The sequence below is a fragment of the Malaya genurostris genome, chromosome 3 (assembly GCF_030247185.1).
Source record: "Malaya genurostris strain Urasoe2022 chromosome 3, Malgen_1.1, whole genome shotgun sequence".
NCBI classification, from domain to species: domain Eukaryota; kingdom Metazoa; phylum Arthropoda; class Insecta; order Diptera; family Culicidae; genus Malaya; species Malaya genurostris.
Genome location: NC_080572.1, coordinates 276930567 through 276944085, shown reverse-complemented (window position 1 = coordinate 276944085; position 13519 = coordinate 276930567). Strand labels below are relative to the sequence as shown.

The 13519-nt window shown below is 36.6% G+C and overlaps 1 protein-coding gene across 1 annotated transcript in view; it reads left to right on the top strand.

The window, feature by feature from the left end:
- The window catches only part of LOC131439478 (breast cancer anti-estrogen resistance protein 1), a 238313-nt gene that overhangs the window by 115704 nt on the left and 109090 nt on the right, over positions 1–13519 (top strand).

The window sequence follows — 13519 nt, the reverse complement described above, 5'->3', positions numbered from 1 at the left end:
ACTGGTATTTTTATTTCTTCTGACTTCTTCTGGCGGTTAGTTCTTCTTATCATATATAGATATTCAAATCTAAGCCGTCGGATGGTACGTGTCGGGCGGATGTTGAATATTTTATACACGAATGTAACGCACATGCACATCAGTTTTTTTTCTTCTTCAACCGAACCGAGATGGCATCCATGGATAGAAGTCGTGTTGCTTTTCGAGTGTATCATTATTCAGGATGATTAATTTCTGTGATTTAGCTACCGAGCTGGGTGCCAGCCAGAGTCAGCCATGGTTTGGATAGATGAGTTTTGGTTACTTTTGGTGTAATGGATTTATATGGGATGTGGAGCAGACAAAAAAAATGTTATAACTACTGGCTCCTGTGCTGTGTGGAGAAATATTTATATTAGAATGTTTATGAACGAGATAGACATCAGAAACGTCCAGAAACTACAACGTATTTTTCAATCTTTATTGCAATTTATGAATTCCGTTCCTGTCGAGTCAAATATTGATTTCCTGCACGGTGTTCGGTACACTGAAATTCAGGATACATTCCATTCCAATGCGGAGCTTGACCTTCTGCTTCGACATACTTCGTAACCGGTTCATTCGTGTCCCGGAATTTCGATTGGCTGTTGCTACGATCCTATTGATACTAGGAAGGGGGTCCGAAAGTATGTGCTAGGAAGGTTTTGATACTTGCCGAAACATGGAGCCAAACGTTGTCATGATGAAAAAATATGGAATTATTACTGATGTTATAATCCGATTGTCTTTTTTGTTGGGCTTTGAAAATGCCTCACTCTTCACTATACGTGGCCTGGTGTCAATTGAAAGCTAGAAAACTAGCCGCGTTAGATTTTTTGTCATAATTTTGAACGCTAATAACTCAATGATCTGTGGATTATATAATATATTATATAATTTAACTATCAATCGATTCGGAAACATTTAACTTAAACGTGTATGGTAACGTCGTTTCAGTATTTCAATAGCATACTATTGAAAAATGGGTTAGAATCGATCTATGTTTGCACTAACCAATCACAGCAGGGCAAATGATGTCATCCTATTGATTTTTCGTGCACGACCGACGGTTTCGATCGTTGGTCTGCATCTAGAATTTCACATAGTAACTTTAATCGGCAGCTAGTCGCCAACGAAGTAGGCAGCTTGTCGCTCACTGGATGCTTGCTCTGAGTGGTGTGTCATTTTCTTCTATCTGCTGCACACCGTGTTCGCTTGAGTATATTGAATCTGTTGTTGTTGATGGATTTCCCGCTTTTAACATGTGAAAAGTTCGGTGCTGTATGCCAAATACGTGTTCGTTTGTGTGTATTAGTAACGTTAGTGTTGCACAATCATTTGCCTGTTTTTCAAATTTAAATCTGTTTCAAAATTGCATTTTTAATATCATTATTTTTTTTTCTTAGAAGTACGCTTCAAACAAATTGCTTGGCCTCGAATTAAATATGCTCTGATAGTTTAATCCCTGGAAAGAAGTTTGTAGTGTACCAAAAACTTTTAATCCGACCCACATGCTAAGCTCTGCACCTTTTCTATGCGAATGTTTCATTTGGCACAGATAAAATTGTACAATATTTTTGACCGATGCCCTAGCTTCTAAATCCCAGAAGCCCATACTCGCAGATTAGTCTCTGTAGGTTTTCCAAATCTATTAGTTAGTTTGACGAATAGAGTCTATCTTTACTATACTTTTTTAGAAAAAGCAATAATAATTGTTAGTTTGTTAAGTAAATTGTGAAAAATATGATCTCTTATTTGCACGAATTTTTGAAAAATAGTTTTATTACAGGATATTTTTGGAAGAGGCACTCTAATTGCAAACCAGCGAACTAGACGAGGACTATTCACGTCCTCGTCTATTGGCTCGAGATTTCACTGTTGTTGGTGGAATAAACTGATATTTGTTCAGGTTTTGGGTAGTACCTTGTTTTATTTGATTGTTGTTAACGACTGTCTCAGAAGTACTGGAATTGCTTTGGGTTGGTGTAGAGGAATAATCCGTGTTCTTGTGTGAAGATGATTTCTTGTCCAGCTCCGCGCTAAGTTTACCTAAATGAACAGGTTTACCTTTTGCAATACTGACTTGTAGCCTACTGATGGTCATAGGTGACAAGCGATTTATATGGAATTCTTGTGTCGAGAACGAAAGTTACATAAGATGGTATAGATGTCTTTAAGCACAAGCGTAACAAACGTACGCAATAGAGGATAGTGGAGGGAAAATTCTACATTATTTCCTTTTCGATGTAAGGAATCTTCCCGTGCTACGTCATGGTGTCTCGAATATATAGATAGTTAACGTCTGAAAGCAGATTATGCACACTCAAAGTCCTATAGCATCATCTGTACATAAAAAAATCTGTTTTAAACTGGAATTTGGAGAATGTAACAGTTGACGTAAGTTTTCACGGCCATCGAGTACCCAGGCTTCCAAATTAAGATAGCTTTACAATCTGTTTGAAAAATTTCGTACATTTTAGGGTCGTCAACTATATGAAGGTTAGACATTTTTAACTTTCATCACCATGGAAGTCGGATCCGGATAAAATTCAATCTCATTCAATGGAATAATAAGATATTTATTTGAATTTGAAGTTTGATCGGTTCAGTCACGATTTATAGATTTTTTTTCTCTAAAAATTATTCTAAAATTTATTTTTTTTTTTGTTAAATTTTCAACAAAATCATGCCGTTTCTTTAACAATTGAACCGATTTCATTGAAACTTTCACAGATCGTAGTTAATATAATAACGTATTATAGAACAATTACAAATTTATTAATTTTCCACACAATTTTTGTATACAATTGAATTTTTTTATTGTTCTGAGCCTTCGCAAAATCTGGAAAAAATATTATAATGCAGTAAAACATAGGAATCAATTCCACCGCAAATGACAGATTTTTTAATAAAATTTAATTTTTGTATTTCTTGATTTGGATCAAATTTTGCTATATCATACTCAATCCACCCAAATACGCTAGAGCAAGATGAATATAAGCAAAGACATCATATTAACAAGATATCCAGCTCTTACATTTCCCGAACAAATCATTGGCAACATCCTTTTTTTGCGAGCATGTCGCCCCCAGACGAGCCCGCATCGAATCTTATACATAGAAGTAGGGGAGAAAAATGTCAAATTCGTGCGCGCCAAAATAGCAGGGTTGCGCACCCATACAATTGACATGATATGTTGAATGTGATGCCGTGCGATGGCGTTGCTGAACTGAAAATTGACTTCGCTCCAAGCTGACAGGGTCTGATATAAGTTATAACAGAAAAAAAGAAATATAATAGATCAAGATAGTTAATGTGGGACTACTTTTGCTTTTCTGAACGACTCAATGCTCATTCTCAAGCAAATCTAGTTGCCTCTGCTTCGAGCTGACGAAGGAATGGAGTGAATATTGAACGGTTAGTTTTGTTCAATTGCACCGCTTGCTCTTTTTTCTAGATGAGAATTAGAATTGGAGTCTGCTTACAAGGAATTCGGAATCATACAATCTATCTGGAGTACCCTTAGTCTGTCTCGATCAAGATTAGATCTATCCCGTTTGACCACATCAATGTTTTTTCTCCTATTTTCCTAGTAGAAAAACGCATTTCGGATCAAATCGATCGTTCGTATGTGTAGTAGATACAGAAAGTATCAGTTTAAGCAAACCACCGTCCAGTTCCGATGTCTTTGTCGGTCCAATAAAATTACTGTCTGAGTTTAGTTGAGTGTCCGAAAGTCTTAATAAGGAAAAAGACAGTCAATAGATTAACACATGGGCTGAAAAGTCCCAGGCCTAACACATAGATGGTGCTAGTTTGATCGCAGTCGCCTTTTTTCAGTTAATACTAACCTTTAAAGACAGCTGTTAAATTTTCATGATATTCCATTCATTAATTTTGTGAGTTATTGTGCTAAGAGTGACGCTACTTTTGTTATTTTTAGAACAAGGAATCAAAAACAATTTCGTGTTTTAATTTTACACTGATTCTTGATAGGAAAAAATCCCTTTCAAGCAAAGCAATGCACAGTAGGAAAAAAAACCCAGGAAACCCGCAAAGAAATCGGGAACCATGGATAAAGGCAACAAACAAGAGAGTTTCTTATGTAAAAAAAATCCAAGAAATTCAATGGCACGGTTTTTAATGACTGCATGAATCGCCATCCTGCTCGTTTTACCCAAATGCCTAGCAATTTTAGGGTTTTCTGTAGTATTTGTTCTGTAACTTGAAAACAAATCGAGTGCGGTCTACTGAAATAGCTGGATTTTATGTAAAAATGTCTGGATAATCGAATGGAAGAGTGTACACTGGCCGCACGGAACGTTTTGATGACTATTTTACCCCATTTCCTCCATTTTATGGTATTTTATTGTAAATCAATCTTAAATCATGCTAAAACTTATTGGAAGTTTACTAAATCTAGCTTATCTTTAGTTAAAAAGTCTGTAGACCCGAATGGAAGAACCTAGACTGGCCGCACGAAGCGTTCTGGTGACTATTTTACCCCATTTCTCCATTTCATGATATCTTATTGTAAATCGTGCTTAAATCTCGGTAAAATAGTCGTCAACACGTTTCGTGTAAATTGGATTTAGTAAACTTCCAATAAGTTTCACCGTGATTTAAAACCGATTTATAATAAAATACCATAAAATGGAGGAAATGGGGTAAAATAGCCATCAAAACGTTTCGTGTGGCCAGTATAAGTTCTGGTATTCGATTCTACAGACTTTTTTACATAAGATAAGCCAGATTTATACCGTTTTCGTTTATTGATCAGAGCAGCCCAAAAGCTGACCCAGAGTCACCCAAACAACGTTTGAAATGTTTGTTTTAACAATCTGAGGTCGCTCTAGATCGGACTCCAATCGCGTAGTTTCGCTCTGAAAATTTTCTCGGGTCGCACCACGCATCCATGCAAGTTTGTTTATTTTTCTTTTTTTCATGAGTTGTTGTTTAGGGCGCGTACCACGTGTTCGTTTTACTCGGAGTCAGAGTCGCCCGCGTCTAGGTTCAAAAACGAAAACGGTATTAGCAAACTTGCAATAAGTTTTACCAATATTTAAAGACGATTCACAGTAAGGATCTCATGAATTGGAGGAATTGGGGTTAAATAGTCACCAAAACGTTTACATAAGAAACGCTTTAGTTTGTTGACCTATCTCAATTAGTTCATGAGTTACAGAATCCACTGTGCAATGGCTTGAAAAGTGTTATGGAGAATCCACTCCATCAGAAACAACAATGACACGTCGGTTTGCTGACTTCAAAAGTGGTCTTGGTCCGATGATGCATAAGGCGGTTAAACCAGAAAACATTAAAAAAATCCACAAAATCGTTTTGAATGATCGAAAAGTGGAGCTGTGTGAGTGAGCTGACATCGTCAAAATGCCAAAAGAATGTATTGGCTTTATATTGCATGAGCATTTGCCTGTGAGAAAGCTCTGTTCAAAGTGGGTGCCGCGTTTGCTCACTGTTGACCAAAAACGAGAACGTGTTGATGATTCTGAGCAGTGTTCGACCATTTTTGAACGTAACAAATCGGAATTTTTGCAGCGATATGTGACAATGGATGAAACATGGATTCATCACTTCACCTCGGAATCGTCATCTGAGTGGACAGCAACTGGTGAACCTCGTTCAAAGTGCCCGAAAGCACAACAATCGGCTGGAAAGGTTATGGCTTCGGTATTTTTGGATGTGCGTGGTGTGATATTTATCGACTATCTTGAGAAAGGAAATACCACACGGAACGACCGAAAGTAGCTCTGCGCCTAATTCGTATTACTGTTTTTGAATTAGTTTATTTTAACAACAAAATTTCCAAAATAACTATAAAATTAGTTAAAATTGAGAATTTACTTTGCTGAAAAAAACTCTTATTTTTAGAGAATATGTTTAGTTGGTGAATATTCTGGACACAAACCAGCAATATTTCAATCCAACACGAAATTTTCATGGACAACTAATTTTGTTATTAAAATCAGATAATTTGTTTCTATTTATTTATCACCATCATTACTGAAGGACAGCATACAAAAAACAAAAATGAAATTGGTTTTATTAACATGTTTATTAGCCAAAAACTCATGAGAAGTGTCAAAGCAAAACAATCCATTAAAAAGCTAAAAGGGACTGTTGAAACTGCTTGCAAATTGTTTAGATGTTTTTCGCATGTGTTACGATATATCCATATATAAATTTCTAAACCGATAGGTAAAAATGACGTAAACTGTTAGTGGAAAGAGTGCTCAAAGTTTTCAGTGAGAGAGTCGATTTCGCGAAGTCGAATGAAGAAAACAACGAAGTTTTTGTTTCGCTTATGTCTTTTTCTCCAATACAACATCGTATTTATACCTGCCAATGTAGAGAAGATAATCGCGACTGAAATTTTTTTCGGTAGTAGTGTGCCATCTAGTAGCTAGTAGTCATTACGGTGTTAACGTTTTTTCGGTGACAGAGCGCCATATAAATTGCAGAAACCAATTCAACCAATTATGTTGGTTGAAAACAACGTTTTATTTCTCTAATTCAACTAAATAATTAGTTGAATGAATATGAAGTGTGCCTTAGCTAAGAAATGACAGCACGTTTAATTGGTGAATTCAACTAAAAAAATAGCCATTTCAACAAATATTTTATTATTATAATGGGAATTAGAATTAAAAAATTTAAATTAGCAAAAGTAAGATTTTTTTAGTTGTCTCAAAAACTAACTAACTAAAATCAGAAAATCAACTAATTCTTTCGCCAAAATGCTGATTTCAGTCTTTCCGTGCATTAACAATGAAATGACCGCATGTGGCAAAGAAAAACAATTGTTTCATCAAGACAACGCACCGTGTCACAAGTCAATCGAGACAATGGCAAAACTACATGAATCGAACTTCAAATTGCTCCCACATCCACCGTATTCTCCAGATTCAGCTCTCAGTGACTACTGATTGTTCGCAGGCCTGACAAAAAAATGCTCGCCGGTAAGAAATTTAAGGCGAAAAATAAATAGTTCTACGAAAGTACTATTGAGCAGTGTTGGAATGATTGCGTTCCTCCTGATGGAAATGGAAATCGAGTTTTCTTTGTTAGGCCCGGGACTTTTCAGCCCATGTGTTAATCGCAAAATAAACCTCCAGTGTCGGTGCCTTTGTTCGTTAACAGTTCTCTCATCCCGGGATCATCTAATTGTATGGAACGGGACGCGATTGCGGACAATAATCCAGAAATTATCATTTTTGAACTTCTATAACTATATTGATGTAAAACATGAATAGGTTTTATGTTTGCTGGGAAAAGAAATTGTAATTCTTAACTCATGCGTTTCCCTGATATAATGATACAGAAAGTAAGCCAAAAATTAAAATAATGAATATACGTATCAATAGAAATTTAAGCAATGTAAAATTATAATAACATTTACATCCATAAAATACTAAGTATGGTTCTACAAAGAATACTTAGTTTCAATTGAATACCGAACAAACGTCACACCTGATATGAGACAGAGAGTCAAAATGAAAGAACCGCCGGTTTGCTATCCTGGCAAAAACAAAAGGGGAGGGCTTCGAAGCGTGTAAATATTTACCTCAATCTTAATTTCACGATCCTTGAAAATAGCGTATTCCGCACACCCCTGCGGTCCACCGTCGGTAAGTAACATCAGGAGCAATGGCGGCATCCGTCGTCTCACTCCGAAGACCGCCAGCTTTTCCATATACGTGTTCATCTCTTTGTGTTGCCGGTTATTCCGTTGCCTCTGTAGCGTGACGTTGTTTGTGGAACCCCACTTAATGAGACGATAGCATCATCAAAAATTACACCCGGGAAGAGTTCCCCAAGAGCAGATGCTGCCGTGACGTTGCGTGCGAAGTATTCAAAGAAGCCCCCACTCCGCCGGTGTGGGTTTTTATTTTGTGTGTGTGTGTGTGTGTGAAAGGATATACCAAACAAAAGGATTATTATATGAACACAATTTTCCAGCGGGGGTGATTTTGCACAAGCGATTTTGAGAATGTAGACACGGGCCTACACGGGAAATGTGGCACCCCATTATTAAAATGGGAAATTTGTTTGGCTCCGTGCGTTTCGAATGTTATTACTTTGAATCCAACCTTTTTCGAAAACGGAATCGAAAGTTGAATTCCCTTAGATATAGACGGAGGGAGATTTGCTTTGATTTGTGTGGATTTAAGAAATTATAATCACTTAGGTTTGGCACGCTTCGACTGGAAATTAAAAGTTCAATTAGACAAACATCGGTCAACGAATTAAACTTAAGAGGTTGCAATTCTGCGTTATATGAAGTACAAATAAATGAGTTTTTACGTAATGACGAAGCCATATGGCCTATTTTGAAAGCAAATTTGAAACTGAACAACTAAAAACCGACCCTAGCGCACATCTCCAATCAGCCCTACCCAATGATACGATGATCGAAAATGTACACAATTTTCATATTTAATGCCTTCGGTTGCAGCAAATCAATTGAATGCTGGCAGCAGTTTTTTTGGCTATAATTGTATTCAAACACACAAGGAATATACGGGCGGAGGGGTAATTATGTGCGGTACTGCCCTCATCCAAATGACTAGTGGCTGTATTTTCGCTGTGTAATTTAATAAATTTCAATAAGTATAAGCACTCGGTACGCGCATTTCTGGAGCGCTGTCGGCAAAACGAACGGGGTTAATCCATCCATCGAATCGAACGACTGGGAAAGAATTAATCAAACCCAATCTAGGAGAGGCTGGTACCGGGAGGGGAAAAGCAAAAGAATAAACAAGTTTTAAATTAGCTAGCTGATTGACGGACGCAGTCAAGTTAGTCAAATTTTGAACGACTAGTACAGCCGAATCGCATCTACGCAGTGAGATTCAAAGAAGTTTTAATTAATTGGAATTGGAGAAAAAAATGTGAAGAACTAAACTTCAATCAAATCCCATCAGTGCTGTGCAAGATGAAACCATACGGCGAAAGACAACATTTGCGTTTCGTTCCGCATCACATCACAACAGTAAAAGATCAAAGCCACTCGACAGCTTGAACAAAAAAGTAATTGGATTCGATGTACTCAATTCGCAGTCGAAATCTACTTGTTGGCCTTTTCCGCACATCCACTCCTCCGTACAGTGAATGGGAAGTAAATAGTACTACCTATCTTCAGCTAGGTTATTTGAATTCAGGAAGAAGCTCTATCTCGATTGAGCTAGCATTTTTTCTTTTCTTTTCAGAACTTGCACAATGTACAATATCGAGGAAAGGACCATTGATGGTTTGTTTGATCAATTGTCTTGCGACCGGTGCTTGCTCCTTTTGGCATCGTGTATATAATATTGACTCTCTACCCCGTTACGTCGTCCTGGGCAGGTACAATACTGGCATAGACTAACTGAGTCTGAAGTATGCGATGATATAATGGCATTCAAAAGCGATACGGAACCATATTTATTTTATGTGCATGTGTTGTCCCTACGCCCTATCCTGACCGGTTGGCATTTAACAGAGGCCTCCCCCTCGTTCAGGTAGGCAGATTCGATTCGTTGCTTGTTCTTTCTCTTGTCTCACTCGTACGCTTTTGCAAACAACCTTGAAATTAAATTGAAACGAAATTACTTCCATCACTCAGAGTATGCAGCATCCTTGCCATCTGTGCGAACGTTTATGGCGTTTTTACAGGGCATTCCAGTCCCGGAGGGGCATCGATGTTACCTGGCAGACAAGGGTTTTTAGATCTGGCGATAATTTAGTTCTGTGACTATAAAGGTTTAAAGTGTAAATAAATGCTTTCGTTTGTACTTTAAATGTGAAACAAGAAATATCAAAATGAAATTATTCAGTTACGTTAGTTGGGAACAATAGAAAATATCATTTTGATCCTTCTAATGGTCATGAAATTTTTCAAATACTGAAATTGTATCAAAAACCCAACAATCAACCCGACAACAATCAAACGAATTTTTACTGAAGACAAGACGTGAATTTACGAGTATGACACGCAATCCAGACATCAAGTGAGTGAATCAGCCGCGACATCCACTTAGTGGTGTAATGATGCCTTTCTCATATTACTTATATTTTCAAAAATATCTCTAGAAGATTCTGTCAAGAATTTTTTTTTTCTTCAATCTTGAATTAAATAAACTTTCTTTGGGTTGAGCTTACATAATCTTTTCAATTTGTAAACAGTTTAGTAAGTAACTAATATAGCCTACAAATTAAATCAGTTTTGAGCCAAATTTTGAAGAATTTTACCTTCTTTTGCATCGTCGCTCTATATAACGGTGAGCAATTTTAAACACACTTCACCCTATGAAAGGATGATGAAATTCAATAGCAACCTATGGAGCTATGAGATTTTTTATTTCATGAGTGACATTATTTGACACATACTTACACACATTTAGCCTTCCGGGACAATTTTCACTAGTCAATTTTTCAAGTGATTGCATATTTTTTTAAAATGAGAAGGGTATTGAAATAATGAAGAAGAACTCCCCGCAAAAACACTTTATTCGCAACAAATTCAAAATTTTAATAGTAAAAACAACGCAACAAATTCGAAATTTTCATAGTAAAAAATAGTATTGTTGTTTACGCTTTCGCTAAATGGCCCATACTTAATCTGAAAAAATAGCTTTCCAATGGACTGGTAAATCTTTGGAATAGAAATTATGTTACGCCATTTGTTAGAGAGCAGCACGAATTTATTTCTAAACCTATTTGTTCACTGCACTTTGGGACCGTTCATAAACCACGTAGACCAAATCTGGTATTTTTTAACCCCCCCTCCTTCCTCGTAGACTTTCCAATATGCCCCCCACCCCCTCCCAGTAAATCTACGTAGACTTTTGTTTGTTACAAAACAATCTTTTTAATCATTTTTCGGTGCAAGGTTACTAAGTCTACAGTCACTGATAGCTCAACATGATTTTTATAGTTTACATTCTGTAATAAGATTAAATAAAATCTGATCCAGTGCCGTTGTCGTAACGTCTTAGTTATTCAAGATATTTAAGAAGTAAAAATATACAATATATCTCAAACGACTTCACTGGATTTATCGTTCATCCAAATGTGATTAAAATCACATGTTATGTAAACAACCGTTCGTGTGCATACGATTTTTAGACGAGGAACTATAAGATAGTAAGTTAACACACAGTTTTAATGTTTTTGTAATATCTTTCATGACAAATAAACTTGCAGTTTCCCTTGAGAAAGACCATAACTAGTGGTCGAAACGTCGGGCAGTATAAACCGAAACCATAATTATTGCAAAATTAAAATTAACAATTTTATGGGTGGAAATAGATCGATTTCAACCACTGGGATGTATTTTATGGCAAATGTTTACTTACGCAATTCCAATCATTTTGATTTTTCAAATCCGTTTTTGGTTGGAACAAAATCACACTGACAACTACTTCACGTCAGAACAAAAATAAAATAACATTTTTGACTTCCTCGCGATTTGGTGTTTTCATAATTAATTTATTTTTTTTATTCGTGATCGGCTATAGATGAGTGATAAATTCTGATTATTTTTTCGCCCTACTAACTCCTTGCCGATTTCTAAAATTCTCTAGACATTTCACTCGTCAGAACGCTCTTGGATTGCAGAAGCAATTGATATTATCTTCATTTCTCCTTTCACTGCTTGATTACGATGTGACTAAATAATAATCGAACAGCATGAAAATTGAAATTTTTTCATTTACTTCAACAAACTTAAAGTCCGATGACTTTTTGCAAAGAAAAATGAGCTTTATCAATTTATGTTTATGTTAGTACTCTCTTTTATTTTTTCACTTCGATAGTGAAAAGAAGAATGAAAGAGAAAACAATAGAGTCGCCTGTCTTTGAGTATTCTTCTACTTGGTCATAGAACTACGCAGTATCTCGTTTGATAATCCCTTTCACAGTACAGAATACAGTCGACGATGTTTTTAGTCAGTCTATCAAGGTCATTCGACGTGACAACTTGCAGTTCTGCTCTCAAGCATCATGCATTTGGTTAAATACTTAATTTGATCTGTCTTTTTGATCAATCGAATTAAACGCGCGGTCGTCTAACTGAACTAAGTTAAATTGCTTGGAAAATTTAAAAAAAAATGAGACTACGTAGACTTTAGGAAAAACCTCCCCTCCCCTTTCGGAGACAAACGTATACTTTTGACAGATCCCCCCCCCCTCCCCCCTGTGAGTCTACGTCGTTTATGAACGATCCCTTTCCCATAAACCTACAAATATATATACAACATAGATAGACGTATTCAGAGCTGTTACTAGCAGTCGAACGTTATGTGCACTAAGAGTCAGGATCATTTCGTCGAAAGCCGTTTCACCGAATAACATTTCGACGAATGACAGATTTCTTTGACTTAGCATTAGCGTTAGCGAGGTTTGACGAGCGTTAGCGAGGTCGGACAGTACACGAACCATTATATATTTTTTCATTTGCACTCAGTTAACAGAAAATACCGGAAATATTTACCAAAGCAAGTCAACAAGTTCCCTAGGGGGCCCTTATTACCGTTCTCACTTCCACTTTCACATTCACTTCACTTACATGTCACTTCACTTGATTTTCCCTATTACCACTATCACGCATAGTGAAGTGATCACTGTGGTAGAAAAAACTAATCTTTTCAACAAAATGTTGGTGGCGTGATGTTCATACTACATCAAGTTCATCCAAGTAATTACTTTTGTCTCTAAAGCGAATTCCGTAACAAGGACCTACATTCACTTCACTTGAATTCCACCGTGAAGTGATACCCACAATAAGGGTCACAGTCACTTCACTTGGTTTTCACCGTGTAGTGATACTGGTAATAAGCGCCGGGAATTCAGTTCTGAGGATCATGAATCTATCCGGAAAAAAACATTCAAGAGAGTAGTTATTCTGGATTAAACGCGGGGAAATGAATTTATCCGTTATTTTCAATATGACATTTTTCAGGGCGTAAACATTATCATCTTTCATTTGTCTTTATTTTGAAACAATTCCAGTTACGATATTAAGACAATGGAAAGATTTGGCGGAATGACCCTTTTGGCGAAATGGCCCTTTTGACGAAATGGCTTTCGGCGAAATGACCCTGACCCGTATATATCAGGCAAATTTTTGTGGTAATTTTCCGTAAACCGAACGCAAATGAAAAAATATCTGAATCGATCTTGTCGTATTGTTTTCGGTTGTATACTATCTGACTTTGGTAGCGCTCGTTCGGAAAATACCGGGAACTAAGGAGTGAATCACATACATGGATTACATTATAAACTTTTCATCTGAAATGAAATATTGAACTTTTTGTCATTTATATAAAATCTGTTACGCAATAAGATGGAACCCATATGCGAATGCCATCGGTCCCATCTTAGCATGCTATGCCTTTCTCGTACGTGGCAAATTTTCATGTTTGATTTTCCATTCGTGTGAAACTTTTAATCGTTCGATATAATTAAGCTTGTGATATCATGTCAGGTCTTGATGCAATTTAAT